The following is a 14,058-nucleotide window of genomic DNA, read 5'->3' as shown; positions in this document are numbered from 1 at the left end:
TCCGGGACAAAAACTATTTTAGCGTTAGATGAACGAACGAACGAACGAACGAATGAATGAATGAATGACACCTAACTAGAGTCAATAGGTAAGAACTAGTTTACAAAAATTAATAAATAGATGTTGAAGTTGATAAGTACTTATTTACAGCATAGAGCGGTTTCCAATTGAGTGTCATAAACCCAAAACCAAACCAAGAACTACTTACCAATTAGACTACTCACCAATCTCAAACCGTAGTAAAAAAAAAAAAACCAAAGAAATTGCCTGATTACTTTCGACACTCTGAAAACCGCTCTAATAATAAATACTGTAAAATAAGATATAAAATGATTCTGTCACAGTTTACATAGTTTGCAGCAACTACTATTGTTGTCAATGAAGTCTGAAAGGTCAATTTTTCTTAGCTCGTCTTAAATGTCGTGAGGGTTGGTGACGTCCTAAATTCCTTACTAAGTTTTGACCAGATCTATGGGCCCCGGTATCTTATTGTGTGTTTATGCAGTATTAAAACGAGGTATTTCAAAGTCAGAGTGTCTGAGGCAGTATTGAGAGTTCTTAGTTTTGAAAAGTCGAGATAGGAAGTTTGGAACTAGATTGTGTTTAACTTTATACATCAGAGTGGCAGTATCTAGGCGTCTGTTGTATAGAGTTGGTAGTCTGGCATGGGCGAGGAGTACCTCGTACGTTTCCGTCTTTGATTTATATATTGCCCGTAAAGCGCGTTCCTGTACTCGTTCAATCTTCCTACTATCGTATGACATACAAAAGGTCCATACAAGGTGGCAATAAGTTAGATGTGGTTATATGGCACACTTGTACAATGTTAACTTAGCGTTCGGCAGGGAATTAGATTGCGCAGACGCACTAGTACTCCAACTTTTTGGCAAACTCTAGTGCATAGGTCGCTGATATGACCTGCAAAGTTAAGATCTTCGTCGATGTAGACGCCTAGCAATTTTATTGGTTCCGTTTTCTTGATTTCCTGGTTGTCAATGTTAAAAGCTCTGTCACTATTCGCGGCATCAATATTTCTTGGATTGAGGGATAACGATTGAAACTTCTCTGGGTTAACAAGGAGAACATTATTCTTGTACCACGCTGATGCTTGCCAACCTTGACTCATCAGATCTGAATCAACAACCTCGTGGGTCTTTCCAGTTATCTACAGTTGATAGTCTTCCGCGTACATTGTCAGATTCGAATCATTTACATGATGTGACATGTCGTTTTGACACACAGTCCACAATAGAGGCCCAAGTGCCGTATCCTGGGGACAGGCGCGTTCCATTGTTTTCCACTCACTAATGTGGTCGTTAATCTTCACTCTGTTGAGCCTTTTATCGAAGAAAGATCTAATTAGATCCAGCGAGCTGCTATGACCGAATCCGTAAGCATCTAGCCTCTTTATAGTGAGAAAATGTCATCATCAGGAATCCAACACCTTACTCATGACGGTTGATAGGATTGTCACGATCTCCTTTCTATCCACAGCTTGCTTTCACTCCTCGACTAATGTTAGCAGAGTTGTTTAACAACTATGCTCAGCTCAGCTCATGTTGGATTCATCTTCAGAATCACTGAGGCCCCTCTGGTGGGTTTTTCGCGACTGGTAAAGAACCGGGGCTGACTGCAACAACAACAACTTTATTGGTACTCATACCTGGAATTACAGTTTACAAAACATAAGTGTTAAAATAACATGACTGCAGCCCGAAATAACCTTAATGGGCTGATTAAAACTGGACAGCCATCATACTCTAGAGCTGTGAGGGATTTTTGCCCTTGGTCGGTCCGTGCTTGCCGATGTCGAACAGTTTCTTCATCTGCTCATTGGAAACTGGTTTCTTATGGACTACGCCGGCAATGTTGCCCGTTTTCTTGAGGTCTTTTACAAATGCTCTAATACTTTATTTGCCTCAGTAATAGCGGGGTCAGAGATAATGGAAAACGGTTTGTTGAGCCGCGGCGAGCAAAGGAAACCATCAATGGCGTCTCTTATGGATTTCACCAATGAACGTTTGTAATACGTGCCATCTTTCTTCCTCGCAGATGCATAAAAACACTTCAGACAGACATTCAATTATTATTTTGACATTTCTTCTATCGGTTTCGAAACTTTGGTGCCAGCAGAATATATTTGTTGTTACTTGATCTTCATGAATGCGTAAAATCTCGACGGCCATATTTGAATTTTTGCGACTTTTAAGGGAAACCTAACGGGTACGTATCGTTAAATAGTCTCATCTCAAACCTTGTGGCTTTTTTTGTTGTTACTGAGACGACTTTGTCCATAATTTCTTTCATTTTCTTTCTCAGATCGTGAGCGGGCGGAATTCAACAAATCCTGCAATCTGATTGGTTGCGGGGGCGGGCAGGTGGGATCGTCGTGCTGATTTGTTGAATTTTGCCCGCTCACGAACTGAGGAAAAAATAAATATATGTTATTTGCCGGCTGGGAGGCCCGTATAGTGAAAAACTGTCGCCGAGGTCTTTTCACTATACGGACCTCCCCGCCGGCAAATAACATATAAAAAAAAATTCACCATCTTTATTCATTTATCAACACATATTTATTTTGTCTGTAGATAGCTCATCTAATCTGCTTTTTTCCATTTTTTCGTCAGCGAAACTTGGCTCCGCGAAAAAATTTTTGCCGAGCGACATTTTCCGCATTCATTTCCATATAAGGTCAAACGCAGGTCAAATGGCTGGTTACCGAGATCCGTTGAACCAATCAGATAGCTAGAATTGCATTATCCGAAGGCGAAGTGAAAATTGTTGAGTATTCACCGAGACAAAGTCGAGGTGAATAGTCACCAATAGGCGAATGATTGTTTAAGTATAATTTTCAGAGGTGAATATCAAGGACTACAAAATAACGGACTAGAACATAAAAACACAGACGCAATTGCAATCGTTTGCATACACGTATCCAGCCGTAGTTTTAATAATAAGCTTACATTTACATCGATTGTGAATCAGTTTACACATCGAGTGCGGCAATAAAACAAACAAACGAAACGCTATAAGAAAAATAAATTCATCTGTTACCGTTGTTTTATCGTTGTTGACTTCATTCACAGTTGTCTAAAAATTAGTAGCTTTAGTTTGAAGAAAAAGGAATTTCGGTCAATCGATCTGACCTGCTGGCGATCAACGTAACCACGGCGTTTACGCATCTTAAATGCCTTGAATACGAGTTCTTGAAAAGATTTTTGGTCCAAGGGCGACAACAGTCACTTTAAAATTCTCCATCCTTTCAAATATTCTGGACTTGGGGTGAGGTCTTTATAATAAACGAAAAATTCATTCAGCAACTATGCGCCAGGTTTACTTACCGAGATGGCAAAGGTGGCGAGCTTAGTAACCAAGCTCAAAACTATTATATTTACCGCCTAGCGCGGGGGATATAGCGTCATAAGCCGAGCTTTTCGGCCAATCAGAATGTCTAATTCTTATATTTACCTCTGAAAATTATACTAATAATAATTATTACAAACTGGATCATTGGATAATGCAATTAAAGAGTATTCAGTTGCTTAGCCATCACGGTATATGAGCCATTATACCATGCTATACAAATATGGTAAGCGTACGCGTAATTTTGGGGGCGTTTTCATTTTTATTTTACTTTAGTTTTCTACATTTGGGGGACGTTTTTAATAAAACAATTATTCGACTCGTGCTTGTTAGATACGAGATGATCATAGCCAACCCGGCGCTACGCGCCTCGTTGACTATCTATCATCTCTTATAATCCATCAAATTAAATATATTCGCTCGCGCGCGATTGAGTTAAACGCGTCAGGTGAGTGAATATTCCCTCAGCTAAAACTGGGGAATATCCGAGTGATATTTACCAATTTTCAAAACCGCGTGTGTTTCGAAAAATATTTGAAGGTTAATACACAAACTAGTCTCCATTTTGCGCGGAAATATGCTGGGATATTTGTTCTTAGACATTATCTGTTCCTCAAAACTCACAGTTTTCCTCAAGCTACGCTCTCCGAAAACCGTTCGCTCCTCGGAATAGTTAATGTTCGAGGACAATAATTGACTACGCGCCTCGTTGGCCATCTACCACCTCATATCCAACGCGCACTCGTGGAATAATTGCACTCCCAAAATATGGAAAACTAAACTAAAATAAAAATAAAAACGCCCCAAAATATCACGCGTACGCTTACCATATTTGTAGAGCATGGTATAATGGCCAATGAAAACTCTCGAATTGTAATATCCAGTGATACAGTATTTAATAAGTAGGATTAATTTCCATATCCTTCATCTTCCATTGTTTTGAAGTTAGGGTGATTCTCAGTTAGGAGCTAACTGCGATTTCAGTCTAGTACAGTCTGTACTGAAACTTCCTGTCCCTCCTATGCCTTTTTGACTACAATTCAACCCCTATTAATCAAACGGCCACCTTCGGGAGATGGATAGTGGCCGCTTACTTAATAGAGTTATTAGAACAGATCTGCTGAACCTGCCCACACTGTTCCGAAGAAAAATGTCATCCTAGTCTTTTCTTTTTTAGGTTTCCAAAGCGAAGCTCTCTTCCGACGTGTTAAACCTTGTATCAGTAAGTTTTATGGATTTGTCAAAATACTTGCAGGGTGAAGTCTTTATTTCCATACAAAGATCGGTTCTGCTGCTCTCAGAGATCTAAAATAGTATAGAAAGCTAATTTTTGGGACTGCATGTGATTTCTCCTACGTCGGTAAAACCAAACGATGGTTGCATGACAGGAAGACCGAGCATTTCAAAACTCTTTCACAAGATGGTCACGCCTCCGCTGTTGCAGACCATGTCATCTCTACCGGTCACAACATCAAATGGGACCATTTTGAAATCCTTGCTACTGGCAAGTCCGACTTGCATTGTAAAATTAAAGGAACGCTATTGATCAGTGACTTAAAACCCTCACTTAATGAAAACGTTGGCAGTGAGAAGCTGTTTCTTTATTAATTTCTACCGGAAGTATCAAATTTGTTATTAATTTATACTTGTCAACAGTGCCTCGCTTTATTTTTAAATTTATAATATTTTGTTATAGTTATAACCGTCACTTCTGAAGATGTATGTTTTCAATAGAGTTAAGTTTTTTAGACTATGCGTTGTCTATTTGTAATGTATGTATCCGCTGTTTGTTTTCTTTTCCTTCGGATATAGATTTAGCCAAGCCTAAAGGCGGAGCTCCTGGGTCGGGTTTTTCAAAGCCCGATTAAGCTAATCCAGGATGGGCGAAAATTTTGGTTTGAGTTTTGTAACTTTGCGGTGAGGACTATGATTACTGGCCGAATAATAGGGGTGGCCGTTTAATAGCTAGGTGGCACCTTATTAAGGGTTCGACTGTATTTTGAAAAATGAAAAACAAAACAAAACAAAACACAATTTTTTTTGAAATTTACAGCCAGTATTGAAACGGCGCCTTCAATACGATTGACCCATGATGTCCATTTCTTGTAGCTGTAGAATTCGGGCTTTACTGTAACCTGATTATTCAGCCTCTCAAAGTGCGCTCAGTTAGTTGGTGGCGCGTCCCCGACCCCTTTCCTATTCTATTTTTCCATCAGCGCTGCTCCCTAACTAAAAGAACGCCTGAAACAGGCTTATACTAGTCGGTATCCTTATCATAGCCATGGTAAAGTCTCGAAAATTGCCCGTATTCATTCTCCAACAGCTTTTCCGGTTTGTTGTATTCGACAACTTGGCCGTTTTCTAGAACCAAAACTCGATCGTAATCTATGATGGTGTTCAGTCGATGTGCAATTGTAATGACAGTACAGTGTCTAAATTTTGTGCGAATTCTGTAATCCACATTTGCTGTTGTTTCATCCATCATTATGATCTTGGTCTTTTTTTCAACAATGTGCAAGCCAGGCACAGATGTTGCCTTTCACCAACGCTGAAGTTTGCCCCGCATTCTTTAATCTCCTCGCTAAGTCGTTTTGGTAACTTCCTCACCATGCTCTCGAAACTCGCTTCTTCCAATGCATCCCAGAGTTCCTTGTCGTCGTGTTCCTCAAAAGGATCTAAGTTCATGTGCAGTGAACCGGTAAAAAGAACTGGATCCTGGGAAATAACTGACATCACTCGACGAGAGCTTTGAATGTTAAGATCCCTGATGTTAACGTCATCAATGATGACGTCATCGGATGGTTGAGGCATGCGAAAGAGAGCTGAAACCAATGATGACTTGCCAGCTCCTGTGCGACCAACAATTCTAATTTTCTCGTGCGCATGTGTAGTAAAGCTAACATCTTTAAGTATTTTTGGTTCACTCTGATAGTAAACTAGACCCAGGTTCTTTGCTGTGATTTCGCTGTTCTCCGGCCAGTTCTCTGGAGGCTGAGATCGATTAGCGTACCCAGGCTCTTGCTGAATGTAAGTATATGAGATGACACGTTCAACTGACGTCATGTAATTCTCAACTTCTGAACATTGTCTTTCACCAGGAGCATAGTGCATAGTGCAGCTCGTGCACTTTCAAGTCCGAGTCGGTGTTTGAATTGTCAACAAATCTTGACAAAGATTTCTTTCGTTATCTTTTGTGCTGAGATGCTGTAACAAATTTCACGAACGCAAAAAAGGCTACTAACATCATGTGTGTTTCTTCAACATAAGCATAGTGAAGTTTTACACTGCGAAAATGAAAATAGACAAGGAGTTTTGATAGCTCGATCAACAAACTCGAAATCGTTATTCCAAGTTGATTAAAGAAAGCGTCATCGTAACTTTGCTGATTATTTCTGCTTTATTCACATATTTCCAGCTTAGCTTTTAATATGTTCTCAAACATTTATCAATCTTAAACATATTTAAAAACTATAGAGTTATTGTTTGAGTTCGATGTACGCTTTCACACGAAAGAGCGGCGGAAGTACAATTTGTCATGTTTACTGACTGTACTGAAAACACGCATCGGCGGGCGCTCTCATTCATTGACAACAGAGAATTTACTGGATTTTTACACGAATAAAACTGAGCAGTATCTACGGACGTAAAGTTATTGGGCCTTGGATGAAACATCAAGCGTTGCTTAAAATTCAAGCGAAACTCAAACTGGCAATTATTTTGTTTTACTTTTCGGTCGCGATAGACTGACAAATTCCTCGCAAGTGTGTGGCAAGAGGAGCTAGGAAACTATGAAGCCCTGAAGCTCTGCTATATCTAAATATATCCAGCTAGTTTTTTGCTGTGTAATGGAAAAGCTGTTAATCTTCAACATATGTGAAATTTAAAGTGGAGTAATGTACAGCTCATGTAAAAGAAGCATCCGTCGGAACACAACTTGGTCAGCGATATATATAAGCTTACAGCGGAACATACCTAAATTCGATACTGTCTTACTTCACTCAAACTGGAGCAGCTTACGATGAAAATACTTAAGCAAAATTCCAACAGACGTGAACGCGTTGAGTTGTGGGCCAAAAACATGAAAATTTTCGGGAATTTCGGACGCCATTTCCTCCGCGCGACATCCGCAAAAATCCTCGCAGCATGTACGCGCGTGTGCCGCAGGCGATGGCGCAATTTGTTCTAAAAATAGAATTATTGTCCCATATCATGGGGACAACCCTAATACTAGAAATGGCGCGCGCTTACGGTCTCCGTCCCCGATTATGGCTCCTGCTTTCACCGCATTGTGACGTACTTACTGCCAGTTGAAGGGTGTATACAGCGGGCAATGCCGTAATACTTGTAATAAACAGATGCCAATCAGTGAAATTTCTCGGTAATAAATACTAGTTTATTTCTTCGATTGATGACTGGGAAAATTACTTCGTCGTAATTGGCTTAGTAAGTCAATTTACCGTTAATTTTTAATTTGTACTGCCATACCTGACGCGCCTTCGTAATGTTCTCAGTCATATGATATATGAGTAATCACATGAAGGCTCGAGCAATGAAAGATTCACACTACTCGCAATATTGAAAAATATTTCAAATTGCATACACCTGAAGGCTCGTAAAGTTTCGAGAGAATTTTCAAATATCACTAGTACCAAAAATCCTTAATTAATTGCTCTCGCATTTATGCGATTACCTGTACTTATCTGCTCAACTTCTCTAAATTACAGCATCTTAACTTTAAGTAGCAATTCCCATACAAACTCTTATGATAAATACTCAACACTCGGTCAACAGCAGTGTTACAAAAGTTCCTCATATGAGTAAGTCTTACATTACTGCCTCTAATGAGTAGTTTTTTGAATGTTCTGAAAGGAAGTCAGCAAGAATCCTCCCCTCCCCCACCTTACCCCTGTAGACGGACCGGGACGAGGCTCAAGGCAAGTTAACACAACACTCCTGGGCCAGACTGCTCTAATGCCGGTTAACGCTAACCCAGGATTAAAAGTTAACCGAAGTTCTGGTTTTTCTTGCACAAAAATTTTTTTGACCGCTTATGTTTCGTGTAGTTTGAGATTACTCAAGCTCAAAACTGGAGGAAAAACAATATAAACAGAAAACCTCACCGAAAAGTTGCTAAGCTGAAATCAAAATTCTGCGTAATCCGGGCTTAGCTTAATCGGGCTTTGAACAATCCGGCTCTGAGGTTTATTGTACACGAGCAAGGATAACAGTAAACAACGTAGCTTCAACGACCTTCGACAACATGTGCTTTAGAAAAACAAAAAAGATCAGCTTGAGAGAAAAAGATTTCCATTAGTACAATATTTCACCATGAAAATCGCCAGATTTACCTGATCCTGATTGTGTGCAGATAGCGAGAAAAAGAACTAACGTCATAAAGGCGACGCAGATCATGTCTACACGGCCTGCTAGCCATCTGACTGTGGACAGAATCGAGACCCAGCACTGATTGTGACCGTATTGAAACCTTAAGATAGATTAAAAAGAATACACAAAATAATTGAACAAATTAAAAGCCGAGCTCCCTACTGTTCTACCGATAGTTACGCGTAGAATCATAGACGTTCATAACGGGAATTTAGAGAAAAAGTGGAAGTTTAATTGCAAATGTAATTTTGTTTTATCAGTATTGGAAATATACAGGTGCCTTAGTTGCACGTCTTAGAAAGCGACCACTTTATGTTAACACTTCGTTCCATTCTTTTTTTTTTTTTTTTCATTTCATCAATATATAACCCAATAGATAAACTCACATTAATGAGAGAAGTTATTTTATTAACATGACTTTAGAACCCAAACCTGTACAATTCTTCCAGAAACTCATTTTCCTTCTTATACGTGCGAATAGTTACCAGTCTCTCCAACCTGTCACTGAAGTGAAAGAGCACTGGGCTTCGATTTAATCCTTCCAGTCGCCTCAGATCACGTGACGTCCTTAAGTAATACCCTCCAAACCACATAAACAGAACCATGAGTGGGGCGGCCGGCAGAATAATCCAGGGGTTCAGGATAGATGGCAGAACGACCGCCCCAATACAAAGCAGAACAATCTCAACAGCTTGCAGGAATACATCTGGCAGCAACTCGTCCACGATGCCAATATCTCGTGAAAACCTGTTTATTATTCGTCCAACTGGATTTGTGTCGAAGAACAAAACCGGGGCTTTCAACAACGCCGACATCATGGAATTGTGCAGGTTTTTAGAGGAGTTTAATAAAGCGTTATAAAACATTGTTGCTCTAGTGACAGAGAGCAAAAACGCCCCACCCACCAGGGCAGCGTATATGTAGAGATTGTCTGTTTGAGTCTTCTGGTCATGTAATCCACTAGTCAAATGAAGTAGCCACCACTCTGTGAATACGCTAATCCTTTTTTAAAGAAACAAGGGAATAGAAAAGTAAAAAGAAGGTGAAAATAAAACTTGAAGGCTTGTTAACCTTACTTATTCACAATACGTCTTGCATTCGCGGCCTGGCAGTCCATCAGGCCGACGGACTCTTGCCCCATGTTTCTGTAGCATAAAATGACTAGGAGTAATTGTATTACTCTTTTCTACTCCCAAATACCCCACCGCTGTTAGCATATGCCACTCAAGAATAGTAAAGAGGTTTACCTTGAACGACGAGGAAAAACACCAGAAGAGCCACAGCTGCAGCAGAATGCATTCCAGCACGATGTAATCCAGGTACAACATCCAGGACACAGAACCAATAACACGATCTTCTTCGACATTTTCTAGTTTAGCGTATTCTGTGTCGAAGGGTATTACAGACTCTTCATGTCCTGATGTTGATCTTCCTGTTGGCGTGGTTCTTCCATTAGTCTTATATTTGTCCAAGGCAGAGTTCAAAACCAGACTTAACGAGTGTGTTAAAACCAGCTTGCTGTAAAATGGATCCGTCCTTCATTGCTACTATGTTATCAGCTTCCCTGAGGATTTCTAAATTGTGAGTGGTCATCAGCCGAGTTTTATCACACAGTAACTCGATGACACAGGTTTTGAAAATGTGATATCCGACTTTTGTATCCAGGGCGCTTAAGGGATCATCTAAGAGATAAATGTCTGCATCAGAATACAGAGCGCATGCTAGTCCGACACGAGTACGCTGACCACCACTTAAAACTATTCCACGTTCTCCAACCAGTGTGGTGTCTGCATCCGGGAACCTTTGAATGTTTGTATCCGGGTCACAGGTTCGTAATATCATGTGATACCTCTGAGGATCAAACGGCTCACCAAACAAAATATTTTCACGTATCGTACCAGAAAACACCCAGGGTTGCTGGCCAACCCAAGAAATTTTGCCACGGGATGATATGTGTCCCTTTAAGAGTGGAATCTCCTGCAAGATAGCTTGCAGCAAAGATGACTTGCCGCAACCGACGCAACCTGTTATAAACACTAAGTCGCCCTTACAGACAGATAAACACAGGTTTTTCAGTGTTAGCTTATTCCAGTCTCCATACCAGCTGCATACAACATTCTGCGACAAAATACTTGGATTTCCCTCGACTTGGGCACCGTTAGTGTTTATTTTGCTGAAAAGTGGAACATTTCCGTCCTTGTGCTTGTTCTCTTCAAGATCCACGCATCCATTTGTGGCGAAGCTATCGTGTAGGTATTTGTGGACGTCGCAATGCTCGAACTCAAGTATGTACTGAATACAGGTCAGAGCTGAGGCAAAGTCGGCAAGCATGTTAGCAGAAAAGAACATTTTCCATGAAGCCGAATTCTTTAGGACAATTGTCAAGGATAAAATCATGAAGGTGTTATACGAAGTGAGTTCAATTCCCGAGGATGTCATTGAGACCAATGCCATAAAGGCCGCGATTGACGAAGAGATGTAAAGAAGAGATTGAAAGGAGGCCAATATCGTTGTTTTCCATCGAGCCAGTTTCAATTCCAGCCTGAAAGAAAACAATCATACCCAATACCGTGAGGAAGAATTTAATCAATTATTTCAAAATTCTGGTAGAAATTCAGCATTTAGGTTATAATCCCTTAGAATATCCTTTATAATGTAAGTTTTAAGAATTCACAAAGTTTGACCACTAAACCTTGAATGCTGCTTTTGTAAGAAATTAAAGATCAGCGCCAGTACCACCGCCTCCAATTTAAATAGGGGTTTAATAGTGAAAAACTGTAGGTTTCGGACAAAGTGTTTTTTATACTGGCTACTCGCCCTTCTCCTCTATATAGGCGACAGTCAACTCAATCGCTACAACCCAAGTTAGCCTTGATATCGCTCAACTGATGAAAAGTCGGGCTCGAATTCTCATTTAGTGTATCAAATCTAATCGATTCTGTCTAGATATACTTATTCTAAGATTGTTTGTATCCTCAGATAGAAGATATAAAGCGTTTTCAGCCCATCTGGCTCATGGCTCACGGCTCCGGACATCAAATTCCTGGATTGTGCTAAACGTAATTAACAGTATTAGTCTCTCCGGTAGAATGCTACTCCATGGCAGGTGACTCCCCAGCATTCCGTCAAGTTGCCCCAACAATTCCTCAATACCCATTTATACACCCAGGTGGGGAGAGTCAGTTTGAGGAGAAAAAAACGACACAATGACCCAATCAGGGCTCAGTCAGGGGCACTTGATTCAGAGCCTACGTACTAACCGTTGGGCTCTCTTGGCTTAGAGGGAGTTAGGCTCCCTTGGCTTGAACGTGAGTTCAAAGGAAAAAGAAACAGGATTTATTATGGCAGGTTTCGTACCTTCGTAGTCGTTTCACTCTTTCAATGAACGGCCACTCCCACGCGTACATCTTGACGGTACGAATCTCTGGGATGATGGAGTTCATAATGTCAACACGTTCATCAGCCACCTTAGAGATTCGATATCGTGGAATGGCGCACACTTTAGCCATTCCACCGTAATACAACGAAAGGAGAATCATAAAAGCTACTCCTAATAGAGGCCTCCATCCAAACAAGTACACCATAAGAAATGCAACGCTGCTTGTTTCAAGCAGGGCTTGAATTAACATAAAAATACAAACAAAAGAATGCTCGAAACGCTGTACATCACTGGCGATAAGGTTGAGTATGTATCCACTTGTAATCTTTGATACATCCGCTTGGTTCAGACAAATAACCTACCACATGAAAGAATTGATAAAACGTTCAACGTACAATTTTTAAATAAACATTTCCTTAACAACTTTCGGGAAGAAAATTGGTCCAGCATGAGGTCTGTTAATTAAGGCCCTGTTACATTGCGCCGTAGGAATTTGAAAACGCTCTTCAAACCGGAGGAACTTGAAAACGCCGTCTTCGCGTGCTAGTGTGGACGAAAAACATTTTGGAAACGAAGCTTTTCGATCAAAAACGATGAAGATAACCATGTCCGAGTTTTACTCAAACCCAAAAGCAAAATGACCAGTGATTGTTGCGTTGTTAAATTCCTCTGGCGTTGTGCGGAGGAAAAGCATTTGACGCGTTTTCAGAGTGAAAGCTCCTCCAGCGTAATCTGGACGGGGCCGAAAATGGTTAATGGAAGCTAAAAAAAAGAGGATGGTTGGGTCTCTTAGAAAATGTAAAAACTTATTGTAAAATACTATCCAATGTTTAGAGGACACTTGGTGCGTCCCTCATCGCTGTCTAGTCTAGATCTAAGAATCCTCTAATCTCGTACGGAGATTTTCTCTTTGGGGAGAACATCTGGTAAAATCGGTAACTGTCTCCAGACTGTCACATTCCTAACACAAGATATAGTGATTCGACAGGATTTCACTTTATATTCTAGCTCCCAAGGAGTGGGAAGATGTCGTTACGAGAAAGGTAAAATTAATGAAATGAAAAAAAAAAAAACAAAAAACAACAACAACAAGTAAATTTGAAGGTTCTGATCATTACCCTATGTAGTGTCTTACGGAAAACTAAAATAAACGTCTAATAATTCCAATTCGTCTTCTTACGATTATTCACCGTGGATAGCCATTTATTCGCCGTTGTAAGAGAATATAAAATATGAAGGGTAAGTGAGGAACAAGGGTCTGGATGGGGTTAACTGACAACTGACAAATGACAAAAAGAAAATAACTGACAGGGGCGTAGCCAGGATTTTTCAAGGGGGGGGGGGGGGGTCACACTGTGTTAAAGTGAGGGCACTCACCAGATTTTATGTCGTTTTCGCCACCTGTTGTAGGTTGTTTGCTTAAAAAAGGCTTACAAAATAGGATCCCCAAACGGGCACCCCAGCATCCCCCTAGCTACGCCCCTGACTGGCAACTGACAAATACCCGAAAAGGAAACTGACAACTGACATTTGTAGTCAGATTTACTAACAACAGACCAAAGGTTTTAGCTTTTGATATTCGTTTGAAATGCATTGAAATATTGCTTGAACCTTTTTAGTTTAATATTCACGCTGTTTAGATTGTTTTTTAGACTCAAACCATCAGACTAAGCTATCCACTGAGTTAATTTTCCTCCCGCATTTCCCGAAATATTCGCTGGGTTGAATGGTTCACTTTTAACATTTTCTGCAAACGTTCCCAGGAAATTTCCATACCATTTGTCACCGTTTCGAGATTTTCGGAATCTTGGCACAGTAGAAAGTGCCCCAGGAGAGGTTTTAAGTCTTCAGTTAATCATTAACAGCCACTTAACTGACACCTGACAAATAGCCGAAAATTGTAACTGAAAACTGACAAATAGTCAAAATTT

The 14,058-nt window shown here is 40.3% G+C and overlaps 1 pseudogene; it reads right to left on the bottom strand.

Annotated features, from left to right (window-relative positions):
• Window positions 1–5,578: 5,578 nt before the first annotated feature.
• The window catches only part of LOC110058168 (ATP-binding cassette subfamily C member 4-like), a 10,097-nt pseudogene continuing 1,617 nt past the window's right edge, over window positions 5,579–14,058 (bottom strand).

This window comes from Orbicella faveolata, unplaced genomic scaffold (genome assembly GCF_042242905.1).
Source record: "Orbicella faveolata isolate gen_17 unplaced genomic scaffold, um_ofav_v1 contig_24, whole genome shotgun sequence".
Classification (NCBI taxonomy): domain Eukaryota; kingdom Metazoa; phylum Cnidaria; class Anthozoa; order Scleractinia; family Merulinidae; genus Orbicella; species Orbicella faveolata.
The sequence above is the reverse complement of the archived record's forward strand: the minus strand, read 5'-3'. Positions and strand labels throughout refer to the sequence as shown.